Source organism: Schistocerca nitens, chromosome 1, assembly GCF_023898315.1.
Source record: "Schistocerca nitens isolate TAMUIC-IGC-003100 chromosome 1, iqSchNite1.1, whole genome shotgun sequence".
Classification (NCBI taxonomy): domain Eukaryota; kingdom Metazoa; phylum Arthropoda; class Insecta; order Orthoptera; family Acrididae; genus Schistocerca; species Schistocerca nitens.
The window spans coordinates 776,048,460-776,062,085 of NC_064614.1; the positions used below are offsets into that span (position 1 = coordinate 776,048,460).

At 45.1% G+C, this 13,626-nt stretch overlaps 1 protein-coding gene across 2 annotated transcripts in view; it reads right to left on the minus strand.

The window, feature by feature from the left end:
* LOC126261662 (nardilysin-like) overlaps positions 1-13,626 on the minus strand; it is a 392,468-nt gene that overhangs the window by 149,648 nt on the left and 229,194 nt on the right. The gene's annotated exons all lie outside the window — the stretch shown is intronic.

Below are 13,626 nucleotides of genomic sequence, written 5' to 3' on the forward strand. Positions count from 1 at the left end.
AAAAAGTGCAAAATGGAAGGACTTGAAGTTGGTTGATTGCCATGTGATAAGTGGAAATAACTAACATCCCAAAGCCAAGACCTGAAAATCATACCCTAGACATTATCAAGATGGCAACCAGAGCAGCAAATAATCTACAAAAGCAAGGTAAGTATTAAAAAGGCCTGCTACTCATTGGAAGAGTAATCATAAAACCAATTTTCTGCACTACTGCTTCCCGTTCTGCTCAATAATGCTCCATTTGACAGATTCTCCTGATTAAAAAATGCAAATACATTGTCACCCAGTCCAGCTCCATGCAATTTCTCTTATGGCTTTACATAAACATCATATATTTGCCCCTCTAAAGTTATGTAATATGGAACATCTGCACACAAGGATTGTGGATGTAAGTGTAGATATACACTATGACAATGTAAGTTCTTCACAGTAAACTGAAGATACAGTTAACAGTTCCTATGCACTTGGATTACTCCTGAAACTCATAATTACAACATGTGCCAGTCACACATGTGATTTCAAATTATAAGGCAACTGCACCAAGAAACCAGCTGTATGTAGTATTCTTCTGAATCAGCCCCCAACATCAGCATACTATATTTCCTGTTCAATTGTCCATTAATATGCTCTTGGAGAAACGAGCACATTTCTGGAAACACCTTTCCATGTAGGCTTGTTACATGAATGTGAACTGTGGCACTTTCACAGACTAATACTCATGGATACCATTAAGTGCAATAATTACAGCAACATCAGCAAACTACTTTTACACACTTTTTTAGCATATCACAATACAAATTAACAACATTTCTTAAATATCTTACACCATGCGACCATGGAACTGCGACTGTTCTCAAGATCTATGTGCATTATAATTGCAGTTTTCAGACTAACTATTATGTTTTCAGACTAACTATTATGTAACTTCAGCCAGAATTTGTCACCTTCATACTGCATTCAATGCCAGCAGTTGTGGTACTGTGGTTAGCTTTACTTAATCTCAATAATGAGGGCAGAAGTGGCATCAAATAAAGAAGACTCCTACATCCCAGTCCTCCCTCTACCCTCCTCACCATTTCCAACAACCTAGACATCTAAAGGCATGCATACCTGTTCATTCGATTTAGGCCTTCAGTGTGGACTCCTATGGAACTTCATAGTCACAGATATTACCAACCCCATTCTGGGCACACACTTCCTCGGTCATTACAGTGTACTGGCCAATGTAGCAAAGTGTCGTTTAGTCGACAGCACCTCCAATAAGTCAGTCATTGCAGCTCCTGTGTTTTGCTGTGAAACAGCTGACGATTTCAGGCCTATAAGCTCAGCTCCCTGTCGAATTCCCCCTCCTCATCCAGCCGCCCTTTGCCCTCCAGAACATTCAGTAAGTCACTCTGCATTACACTGCCACTACACCTGGTCCCCAGGTTTTCTGTCATGCCCCCCCTCACACAACACAAGCACAAAATCACACTAAAGTAGTTTGAAAAGTTACTCGTCACTAACAAACTTGACCATTCCAAAAGCCCCTGGGTTTCAGTTCTTCACCTTGCCCCAAGGGGGACAGTTCCTGGCATCCTTACAGCATTTACTGTAAACTCAATGCCCGCACCATCCCTGACCACTATATCCCATCCCACTCCTTGGCACCTACAATGACACCATCTCAGGATCTGCTATCTGTAAGACAGACTGCACTAAAGCCTACACACAAATCCCAGTCACCCCAGATGGCATTGATAAAACAGCCATAATCACACTTTTCAGCCTGTTTGAGAAAGCATTTCTTGAAGTTTGGCCTCCACAATGCCACACAAACATAGCAGAGATTTTTGGACAACATCCTCTTGGCACACAGGGATGTTTTGCCCACCCAGATGGTATACTCATCTACTCCAGGGACCCTACTGAACACCAAAAACACTTATGAGAAAATTTCTCACCTGCAGAACTGGAATGATCCTCAACATGGCAAAATGCCTTTTCAGGGTGAAGTGTCCAATTCCTTGGACACTTAAGTCTCCACTTTGGGTTCCTGCACCCTCCCCAATAGAGTACAGGCAGTAGCGAACTTTCCACACCCTACTACTTTCAGGGGCCTCTGGCATTTCATCGGCTCGGTCAACTTTTTCCGGAGCCATCTTGAGGATGTCGCTGCCATCCACGATCCCCTTAGTATACAACACTACGTGGTAATAAAAACAAATGTGATCCCTTGGACCCAGGCCATGATGGGGAGCTCCAAAAAAACAAAATGAGACTTCGTCAATGCAATCCTTTTGGCTTAGCCTCATTCTAGTGGCCCCCTCACAAAAGTGGCAGATGCAAACCAGATGCGTGCAGAACATCTGGTAACTGCTCACCTTCTTTTTGTCCTAGTGCTCTAATCCACAACTTCACTGGGGAGTATGTGACCATGAGTTGCTTGTAGTCCACAAACCTGTCCACTATTTCCGATCTTCAGTCAAGAGACGTGTCTTTACAATCTTTACATACCAATGCCCCTTCACCTCTGGGTTTTGCAGAAAAGACATAGAACACATGACAGACGGACAGTTTAGACTACATGAGTGTATCTCACAACTCGCTACTGACAACTGGCATGTTTCCAGCATCAATACCATTGTAACAGATAGCCTTAGTCCCTCCTGCGCTACTGCTTAAGAGGGTTGCCCATACCTGGCCCACACCCTTCAGAATGCTGACACTGGTCTCAACCTCCAGCTAAGATCCATATCCAGCTCCAACCATACCCCCCCCCCCCCCCACACACACACACACACACACAAACATACACAACTCCAGTTCACACATGTACACCTCGACATTGTCAGCCCACTACCCTCCTCCAATGGGTGTTGATACCTGCTGACAATTATTGAGAGATTTATGCATTGGCCGGAAGCGACCCTCATCCCAGATATTTCAGCCAAAACTGTGGCTGCAGCCTTTGTCCAGACCTGAGTGTCCCACTTTGGATGTCCTCGCAACATCACTATAGGTCACTGGTGCCAGTGGCAGATGCAAACCAGATGCGTGCAGAACATCTGGTAACTGCTCACCTTCTTTTTGTCCTAGTGCTCTAATCCACAACTTCACTGGGGAGTATGTGACTGTGAGTTGCTTGTAGTCCCTCTTGGCCCTCTTCTGGCCTCTGACAGCCACCTGTGGCTCCAATTTTTACCATACCACCAGCTGTGACCCTGCGGCTAACAGCATGGTCTGCTGCCCTACCCCCAGTACTTCTAGGATTAAAGGATTGCATGCAGAACCAACCTGGGAACTTCTGCCAGCAAGCAGTTATATGGACAGCCATCGCCATTCCCAGCAATTTTTTGGAAGTCACGCATCTTCCTCCCAAAAGCAGACTCTCAAGTTTCGTGCATCAGTATGAAGGCTTCATGGTCAGTTGAGACCAACACTTCGGCAATAGCATGCTGAGCATCATACATTCATCCACTGTGACCTCACAGCATAAAAACACGTCCTGCTTCAGGTATACATTGTGCTTCACATGGAAGCGTACCAGCCGCCACTCCACCCTCAGTATTTGACCCCACACTTGGTTTTGCAACATGAGGACAAGATGGTCTCCATACGTCTAAACAGGGCCACAACAACTGTCTCCATAGACAGGCTCAAGCCAGTTTACATCCTAGAGCCACCTACAACCAACGAGCAGAGCACCACCAACCATTGGCCCAGTCACACCACCACCACCACCACCACCACCACCACCACCTAGATACAGTGCAGGCTAACACTGTCCCCTAAGCTGTCCCCAACATGCTACTGGCTAATGCCACCCCTGACGCAGTGTCCAATACACCGCCAGCTGACACTGCCTCTGGCCCACTGCCAACCGACTATGCAACTGACACATCCCCCCAGTGCCTGGGACCCTAATGTCAAAACCATACTGCCCTATTCACAGCCCCCAGCCGACACCAACATTGTCCAGCTCCCACAGGTGGATGCCACTCTCACCTGCACCACTGGAGCAGAGATGCTATTTCACATGCTCCCAACGCCGCACACAAGACCTGCCGATACCCTTCCCCTCACCAGAAACCACAGCATAAGCATGGCACAGCAGTGATAACCAGTGCATGGCCCCCTGCAAGCATCCTCAGTTAGTTACAAACACCCCTCTGTGCAGTCGGCATCAGTGTTTTGCTCTCAGAAGGAGGGAGCTTTGTAGCAACTCCTTTCATTTGACTCCACCTCTAGCAGCAGATGACATGCTGCACTGACTGAAAACCAGTGATAAGTGATGTGCCTGCCAGCCAAGGTAGCACTGCATATCCCTAGCACCCTCGTCGGCTATTTCCATCGGAGGCAGAACTTGAGACTGGCATGTTTTCCAGTCGCCACACATGCTAAACTATCACTTGTGCAGTCTCTTCTGTCGCTTCAATGAGGCAACACTTCCCAACCACGCTTTCAGCAGCTTGTCTCAAGCAATACCACTTGGCCCACATCATCGGCTGCCGCACCCCACTGAAGTATGCGTGACAACAGATTTTTCACTGGTGTCCAGTGTCAATGTTTCATCATCGTTCGGTTAATGAGAGGGGTGCTACCACATCTTCCACATCACCATCCCGACCTGCGCTCCCTAGAGGGGCTTCCCCTGACTGCGGCTGCACAAAACCTCATACTGACACCCGGTTTATCCACCAGTATTAGCACCTGTAATACTGTGTGCAGCGTGGTTTAAATAGTGCAGAGAAGCACAGTGTGTGTCAGGAGTATCAGCCAGGTTTATTATCATTCTATTCCTGACCATTGTGACAACCCTTTACCAACAAGCATGTCACTGAAGCAAGTTTTCCCACACTGCCAGATGATGCTGAACAAAGTACAGTGAACCATTCATTGTCCATCTGTTCAAAGCCTCCACCAAAAGTGACAACCCACTCCCTTTGATTAAGAGATACTAACTACTTAAACTTTATTGTAGTTGTTAGCTTTTTGGAATATCTCCGAACCAGCCTGCATGCCTCTTTCAGTATGTTATTTATTGTCATCTTTATTAATTAGTGTGGCTCTGTAGGCATGTAGGCCGCTCAAGAGTATAGAATGGAATCTAAATTGTTTCTTCAAAGAAAAACTCTGGCCCAGTGACATGGTGCAATGTCATCGATAAATATTCCATCGCTGTTTGGGATCATGAAGTTCATGAATGGATGCAAATGGTTTCCAAGTAGCTGGAAATAACCATTTCCACTGAACGATCACTTCAGTTGGGCCAGTGGATCAACTTCATTCCATGTAGACATAGTCCACACATTATGGAGATAACACTGGCTTGCACAGTGCCTTGTTAACAACTTGGGTCCATGGCTTTGGGTGGTCTGAGCCATACTCTGCTTGCATAGCTGATTAACGCCAAATTTTGCTGCACAGTCACAACGGATACATCTGTCACACGTCACACATTGATTTCTGTGCTTATTTTACACATTGCTGCTTATCTGTTAGCACTGACATCTCTATGCAAACGCCATTGCTTTCAGTTGTTAAGTGCATCGGCCATCATGAGAAGTAATGCCTCAAATTTGGTATCATGGATCACACTTGACACTGCGGATTTCAGAATACTGAATTCCCTACTCCAAAATCAAATGTCCCACGCGTCTAGACTCCAACTACCACTCCACATTAATTCCCGTCATGTGGCCATAATCACATTGGAAATCTTTTCACATGAGTCACTTGACTACAAATGGCAGTTCTGACAATGCACTGCCCTTTTATAAATTGTACAACCGATACTACCACCATCTGTGTATCTGCATATTGCCATCCCAACACTTCCATACCTCAGTTTATGATGTGCCATGTCCCTCATGCACCATACACAACGACCATTGTTAAAGACACTCAAAGCTTATCTCATGTGGTGGATAGATGCTAACTGTAGGGTGGAATGGGCCTGAAAAGTTTCTAGCAATGTCTGGGGACCTGAAAAATTTACTCATTGCTATCAATGCTAATATACAAGTGAATTCTGCTTTATAAGAGGTAGTTTGAAATAGTGTTATTTTTTGCATATAAATATTGAAAATGTTACCAATTTTCAATAAATGATATTGCACGTCACCTGGCAAAGCCCAGTTTGGAAAGATAATGTGCGTACAAATTTGCACACAAAACAAAAAGTGCATGAATGCAAGGACATATCACTGCACTTGATGCCCTGCTGCCACACCATTAGTGGTCAGGAAAATAGTGCTATAAGAATAGACTACTGGAAAGGTGTAAGACAAGTTGGTGCTGTATCAGGAGGCACTCTCCCAGTTCACTCCTTGCCAGTTTTCCTTGGAAGGATGATAGTGACCTGTGGTCACTGGTTGTCATTTATTTCCATAGCGTCTGGATTCACGGTTGGCATCATCTGTCAATGTCCACTGAGGAACTGTGTTGTAAGCAGCCTTCCACTTGCTCAAGGCACCTGACACCGCACACTTTGTTCGAGCCGGTTGTTGCACTGGTGGCTTGCCCTTTGCTCTGGCCCCAGCACCAGCTGTACCTGCGGCACTGTGACATTGAGTGACAACGGTATGTGTATTGAACTTACACATGCCATCTTGGGAGATGCTCTGTCCCCTCCTGCTCACCACCCTTGCTGATCATCCATCATACTGCGATGACAGTTGCTGTGAAGTTCAATGACATTGACCTGCCATCGAGGTAGGCAATATTCAGTCTGCCAGAATGCTGGCATCCTGATCCTGGTTGGAAGGAAAGATCTCCATGTCCTCCCCCATCTGTAACAGAGGCAGACTGCGGTGCTGAACTTTGCAACTGGCGAGTATGGCGAGGTAGCCATCTCTCCCAGTAGTGTCTATCGTTGTCCATAGTATGCAGGAAATCTACAACAGACTTGTGCCAGACGTCACTTCGCTGTAATCAAGGAATCAATTGTGAATGTCATATACACCACTGATCCAGCTGACCATCTGCCTTGTGAGCTAAACGGCTGAGGTATTTATGAAGCGAAGTAGTGATTAATGTTTATCTGATGTCATTCAACATGATTGCATAGGACTTGCTATTATGAAGGTATCAGTGGGTTTCCTTCTGTTTTGGTTGCTTAAAGAGTTTGTTATAGTATAGAACTGGTTTGTAAAAGCTCTTGGCACCATTTGTTGCTTACACATTAGCCTTCCTTTTGTTACGTAATGAGAGTGATGTGACCCTGTAACGCTACTCTGACCCATTACATCCTGCTGAAGTCTGATGCCAGGCTCGCCAAAAATGCTGATGTTGTGTTTTGCTCTGGCTCAGTCTCGATAGTGAAATGTAGCAAGATAGCTTCAATCTGGAACTTTAAAAATGTTTACTGCCTCATATGAGGTTGGCATACAACATACCCCTCTTCTCTAAAACAAATTCGTCTTGAGTTTTTATGAAACAACTTAACCTTTAATATAATAATCTTATTCCACTTATAGAATTCTTTATCAACTTATGCTATCTAACAATTTCTGTTCTCCTTTCCGGTACAACCAATTCTAGAGGGATTTCATGTGTGGGATTTATGTCTGCTTTCACTATTTCACTCCCAAGGAAAAGGTAAACTGCACAAATTACTGCTAGTCCTGTGATTATACTAGTGCTTGCTACATTGATGACGATTGTGTTCTGCCTTCACCCTCAGTGAACATGTCTCAATATTTGATCGACAGCAGTTTGTTCTTTTTCTTCATTAATCAAAGTAGTACTGTAGCATCTAGTGTGTAGTTTAGAAACTGATTACTCTGAATAGATAACCTGAAGGGAATTTCTGTCCAATACAATGTCAGTTTCACATTAGTAATTACTGTAGTCCCCATGATGGCAGCTGGTAGATGAAGGTCCCGTTGATTAAATACCAGTAAGCTGTAATTCTACTCTTGTCATTCCTATAAAAGTCTTGTTTTTATTACAGTTCACTACTACTATTTGTGACTTGTATACAGAATAAATCCGACAATTTCCGACACACAGAAAATTTGTTTGTGGCTTCATAACTACCTTCTTACATTTTGGTGCACCCTTAATTATCAACGTTAACTGTACTTCACACAACTGGTTATCTGTGTGATCTACTTGTGCAACACAAATAGTGATAATTTAATTAATACAATGGAAAATCCATGATGGAATGTGACAATATTATGAAAAGGAAAGTTGCTATTCACCATATAACAGAGATGCTGACAATGACTAACAAAGGTCAAGTCCAGGATAGTTATGGGAACATAATATATATTGCAGGAAGGGTTCCTATCTGCACAATTCAAAAAAGCTGGTGTTGGTGGGAAGGAGCCATATGGTATAGGCTGTGAAGAGGTCATTGAAACGAAGGATGTCGTGTTGGACAACATGCTCAGGAACAGAATGGTCCACTTGTTTCTTGGCCACAGTTTGGTGGTGGCCACTCATATGGACAGAAGCTTGTTGGTTGTCATGCCCACATAGAATGCAGCACAATGGTTGCAGTTTAGCTTGTAGATAACATGAATGGTTTAACACGTAGCCCTGCCTTTGATGGGATAAGTGATGTTCGTGACGAGACTGGAGTAGGAAGAGGAAAACTACCGCTCGTCGTGCCCTGAAATGAGAAATGCCCTGCCAACTATTCTTCCCTCCCCTCCCACAATGGTATTCCGCCGTCCACCAAAGCTACGCAATATGCTCCTCCATTCCTACACAACTGCTGCTCTCAACCCCTTACCTCATAGCTCATATCCTTGTAGTAGACCCAGATGCAAGATCTGTCCCATACATCCTCCCACCACCACCTACCCCAGTCCAGTCGCAAACATCACCTATCCTGTCAAAGGCAGGGCTACCAGTCAAACCAGTCGTGATCTACAAGCTAAGCTGCAACCACTGTGGTGCATTCAATGTGGGCATGACAACCAACAAGCTTCTGTCTGCATGAACGGCCAGCTCCAAACTGTGGCCAAGCAACAAGTGAACCACCCTGTTGCTGAGCATGATGCCCAACATGACATCCTTTATTTCAATGACTGCTTCAAGGCCTTTGCCATATGGATCTTTCCTACCAACACTAGCTTTTCTGAACTGCGCAAGTGGGAACTCTCCCTGCGATATATCCTACATTCCCTTAATCCTCCTGGCCTCAACCTTCGTTAGTCTTTATCCTCACCCTTCTAGCCCCTTCCCTGTTCCAATTCCAGCACTACACAGCCCTCATTCCACCAATGCACCCAGTCTTTTTACTTCTCTCCTTTTCAGCTAGCCCCCCTCTCCCATCTCTCCCCTGCCCTCTGTCTAACCTCCTGACTACACTTAGCTGCCCTACCCTCTCTTCACCTCATCCCTGCATGGTCTCAGCAGCATTTCACTGTCCCCAACCAATACCCTGCTAACCCTCCCCTTCCCCGCCCCAGCCTCCATCCTCCTTATCCCCACCCAGTTGCCACTCTCATCATGCACTGCTGCAAGAGACTGCAGTCATGTGCACCTGAGTTGCATTTGTGTGATTTTGTGTGTGTGTGTGTGTGTGTGTGTGTGTGTGTGTGTGTGGCCGAACGTTTATTTTGTGACAGTCTTTTTATTGTGCCCATCTGCGACTCAGTGTCTCTGGTATATGGTTAGTAGCAACTTTCCTTTTCATAATATTGTCAACTTAACAATTAACTATGGAACATGTGAAGACATGTAATAAATATCCTTTTTCACATGCAATAGCTGTTGCAAAAAATGTAAGGTGCTAGCATTGCAGTGCTTCATTGTTTATGTGCACTATGGTGGATAGCTTCTTGAATTTTCTCTAGTTCTATTCTAGAATCACTTACATTGTTTGCTAATTTTCTCATTAGCCTAGCTGTGCCTGCTTTGTTGTTTTCAGATGAGGCTATATTATACCTAAATCTTTATTTATGGTAATAATTGTGTCATTAGCATACTGCTGTAATTCCACTGTTAATTTATGCACTGCTTTAGTTATGTTTAACAATCCTTGCTTCATACATACACTCCTGGAAATGGAAAAAAGAACACATTGACACCGGTGTGTCAGACCCACCATACTTGCTCCGGACACTGCGAGAGGGCTGTACAAGCAATGATCACACGCACGGCACAGCGGACACACCAGGAACCGCGGTGTTGGCCGTCGAATGGCGCTAGCTGCGCAGCATTTGTGCACCGCCGCCGTCAGTGTCAGCCAGTTTGCCGTGGCATACGGAGCTCCATCGCAGTCTTTAACACTGGTAGCATGCCGCGACAGCGTGGACGTGAACCGTATGTGCAGTTGACGGACTTTGAGCGAGGGCGTATAGTGGGCATGCGGGAGGCCGGGTGGACGTACCGCCGAATTGCTCAACACGTGGGGCGTGAGGTCTCCACAGTACATCGATGTTGTCGCCAGTGGTCGGCGGAAGGTGCACGTGCCCGTCGACCTGGGACCGGACCGCAGCGACGCACAGATGCACGCCAAGACCGTAGGATCCTACGCAGCGCCGTAGGGGACCGCACCGCCACTTCCCAGCAAATTAGGGACACTGTTGCTCCTGGGGTATCGGCGAGGACCATTCGCAACCGTCTCCATGAAGATGGGCTACGGTCCCGCACACCGTTAGGCCGTCTTCCGCTCACGCCCCAACATCGTGCAGCCCGCCTCCAGTGGTGTCGCGACAGGCGTGAATGGAGGGACGAATGGAGACGTGTCGTCTTCAGCGATGAGAGTCGCTTCTGCCTTGGTGCCAATGATGGTCGTATGCGTGTTTGGCGCCGTGCAGGTGAGCGCCACAATCAGGACTGCATACGACCGAGGCACACAGGGCCAACACCCGGCATCATGGTGTGGGGAGCGATCTCCTACACTGGCCGTACACCACTGGTGATCGTCGAGGGGACACTGAATAGTGCACGGTACATCCAAACCGTCATCGAACCCATCGTTCTACCATTCCTAGACCGGCAAGGGAACTTGCTGTTCCAACAGGACAATGCACGTCCGCATGTATCCCGTGCCACCCAACGTGCTCTAGAAGGTGTAAGTCAACTACCCTGGCCAGCAAGATCTCCGGATCTGTCCCCCATTGAGCATGTTTGGGACTGGATGAAGCGTCGTCTCACGCGGTCTGCACGTCCAGCACGAACGCTGGTCCAACTGAGGCGCCAGGTGGAAATGGCATGGCAAGCCGTTCCACAGGACTACATCCAGCATCTCTACGATCGTCTCCATGGGAGAATAGCAGCCTGCATTGCTGCGAAAGGTGGATATACACTGTACTAGTGCCGACATTGTGCATGCTCTGTTGCCTGTGTCTATGTGCCTGTGGTTCTGTCAGTGTGATCATGTGATGTATCTGACCCCAGGAATGTGTCAATAAAGTTTCCCCTTCCTGGGACAATGAATTCACGGTGTTCTTATTTCAATTTCCAGGAGTGTATAATTTGCATCATATGCCAATCCATTACTGTTTCTGTATGCCTCACTACTTCTTGCACTTGGCCTATTGTCCTATTCAAACTTGAAATATCATCACTATCTGCTGCACCTAACACTGTTTTTAGTAGTTTCCCACCGGCATTCAGCTGTCCCCTGTTCTTCTGTACAAGAGTATATGATACTGTACCTGTCGCTTGCCGCAACTGTTCTCAGCTTATCATAGGAGAACCCAAGTTCATAACATTCATTTCGCATATCCCCTATCATGGTGCTCCATTTCATTTCCTTTAGTACTTCTAAAGATATATCTTGCAGTCTCCTCAGTTTGTCCATTACCTACCACATGTTGAATGTCAGTCTCAACAACCACCTGTGATTCGTGAGGACTTCATCTGGTTACTGCATGAACAAAACTCCATTCTGTAAAAGTTGACTGACAATTCCTTCTGCTCTAATGATGAGCAAAGTCATAACACCCACTATACTTCATATAGGCGTCACTCTCGCCTTCACCTAGAAGAAATAATTTGTATGTACTCCCTTCCTCCTTAGAAAAAACTGGGAATACAATAAAAATACCTATATTCCTATGTAAATTGCATGAATCAATGAAAACAAAGGAAAAAATCCTACTGTTACCTATGCATCTCCACATCCGCAAGTATATATTACTTGACCTCAACCTGTATGGCCCAGTCTGTGGTATTTCTTTACTGGTTAAAATGGCTCTGAGCACTAGGGGACTTAACTTCTGAGGTCATCAGTCTACTAGAACTTAGAACTACTTACACCTAACTAACCTAAGGACATCACACACATCCATGCCCGAGGCAGGATTCGAACCTGCGACCGTAGCAGTCGTGCGGTTCCAGACTGTCGCGCCTAGAACCGTTCAGCCACCCCGACCGGCATTTCTTTACTCTTTTGCTTTTTAATTCTAATATATGCTACCTCTGCTGGTACTTGAGGAAAGAAATCTATGGCCCTTGAAAATGTGACTACTGAAGTTCATCTAGGAAATTATAACTTACATTTACAGACAACTTTACCTCAACCATCTGGTAAGGACCCTGAAACTTCATCAAAAACTTTTTTGTCTTACCCTTGAGAGTGTAAGGATTTGCAATAATGCCCAGTTTGCAATAATGCCCACTGACCTACCCAATACAGTTGTAAATTCCTCTTACTTAACCCCACACATTCTTGACATTCTAGCTCTTTTGCGTTAGCCCGTTTTATCTTTTGCCAGACTTGCTTTAGAGTTTTTGCAAATACCTTGATGTGTTCACCTTCTTTTCCCTACTTCGGCTGAATCACATCAAATGGAGAAGATATTTTTCATCTATATACGACCTTGTAAGGTGATAACCCTGCTCCTGTATGAGTTTTTGAATTATGGGAACAAATTACAAAATCTAAATATATGCCTCAGTCTAGGTGTTGAGAATTCACATAACGCTTAGGATCTTAGATATAATCCAATGAACTCTTTCTGTATAACCATTTGTCTGTGAGTGGAATGGACTTGCCTGTAATTTCTTCACTTTCAGTAAGCGACACAACTGCTTAATGAGATTGGATATGAAACTTGTCTCCTGGTCTGTAATAATCATTTGAGGCACCCCAAATTTAAGAATCCAATGATTTACCATAGTGTGGGCTACTGTGTGCTTGCTTTCTGATCTTACCAGATACCTTGAGAAGTGATCAATAATTGTTAATATATACTTGTTATGATTCACTCCTGTAAAACGGACCCAAAATATCTGTTCCTAACATCTGGACTTTTAGTCTTTGTAATTGTATCTTTTGATGACATAAATAAGCACATTATGCACACGGAACACAGTTTTTGACGTACTGTTGAACATCAGAACATCTGATTCTCAAGCAGGACCTTTCTGCTACTATTTTATCCATTGTTCTCTTGCCCCCCATGACCCAATAACATATGATCATGTGCTTGCTGTAGTACTTCTGTCCACACAGCTGCTGGAACTACAACATGCAGTCCACACTTGGTTGACCTATACAAAACGACATCTTGTATGATAAACTGTGGCTGTTTGCAATGAACTTGACAACCTTTGTCATTTGCTTGTGCTTTCTTCAGATCTCTTAGATTAAATCCAGACACTTGCAATAGCCCAGTCTTCCTACTAAGTGGGTCTGCATTTGTGTGTTTAACACCCGGTATGTGATTCACATGA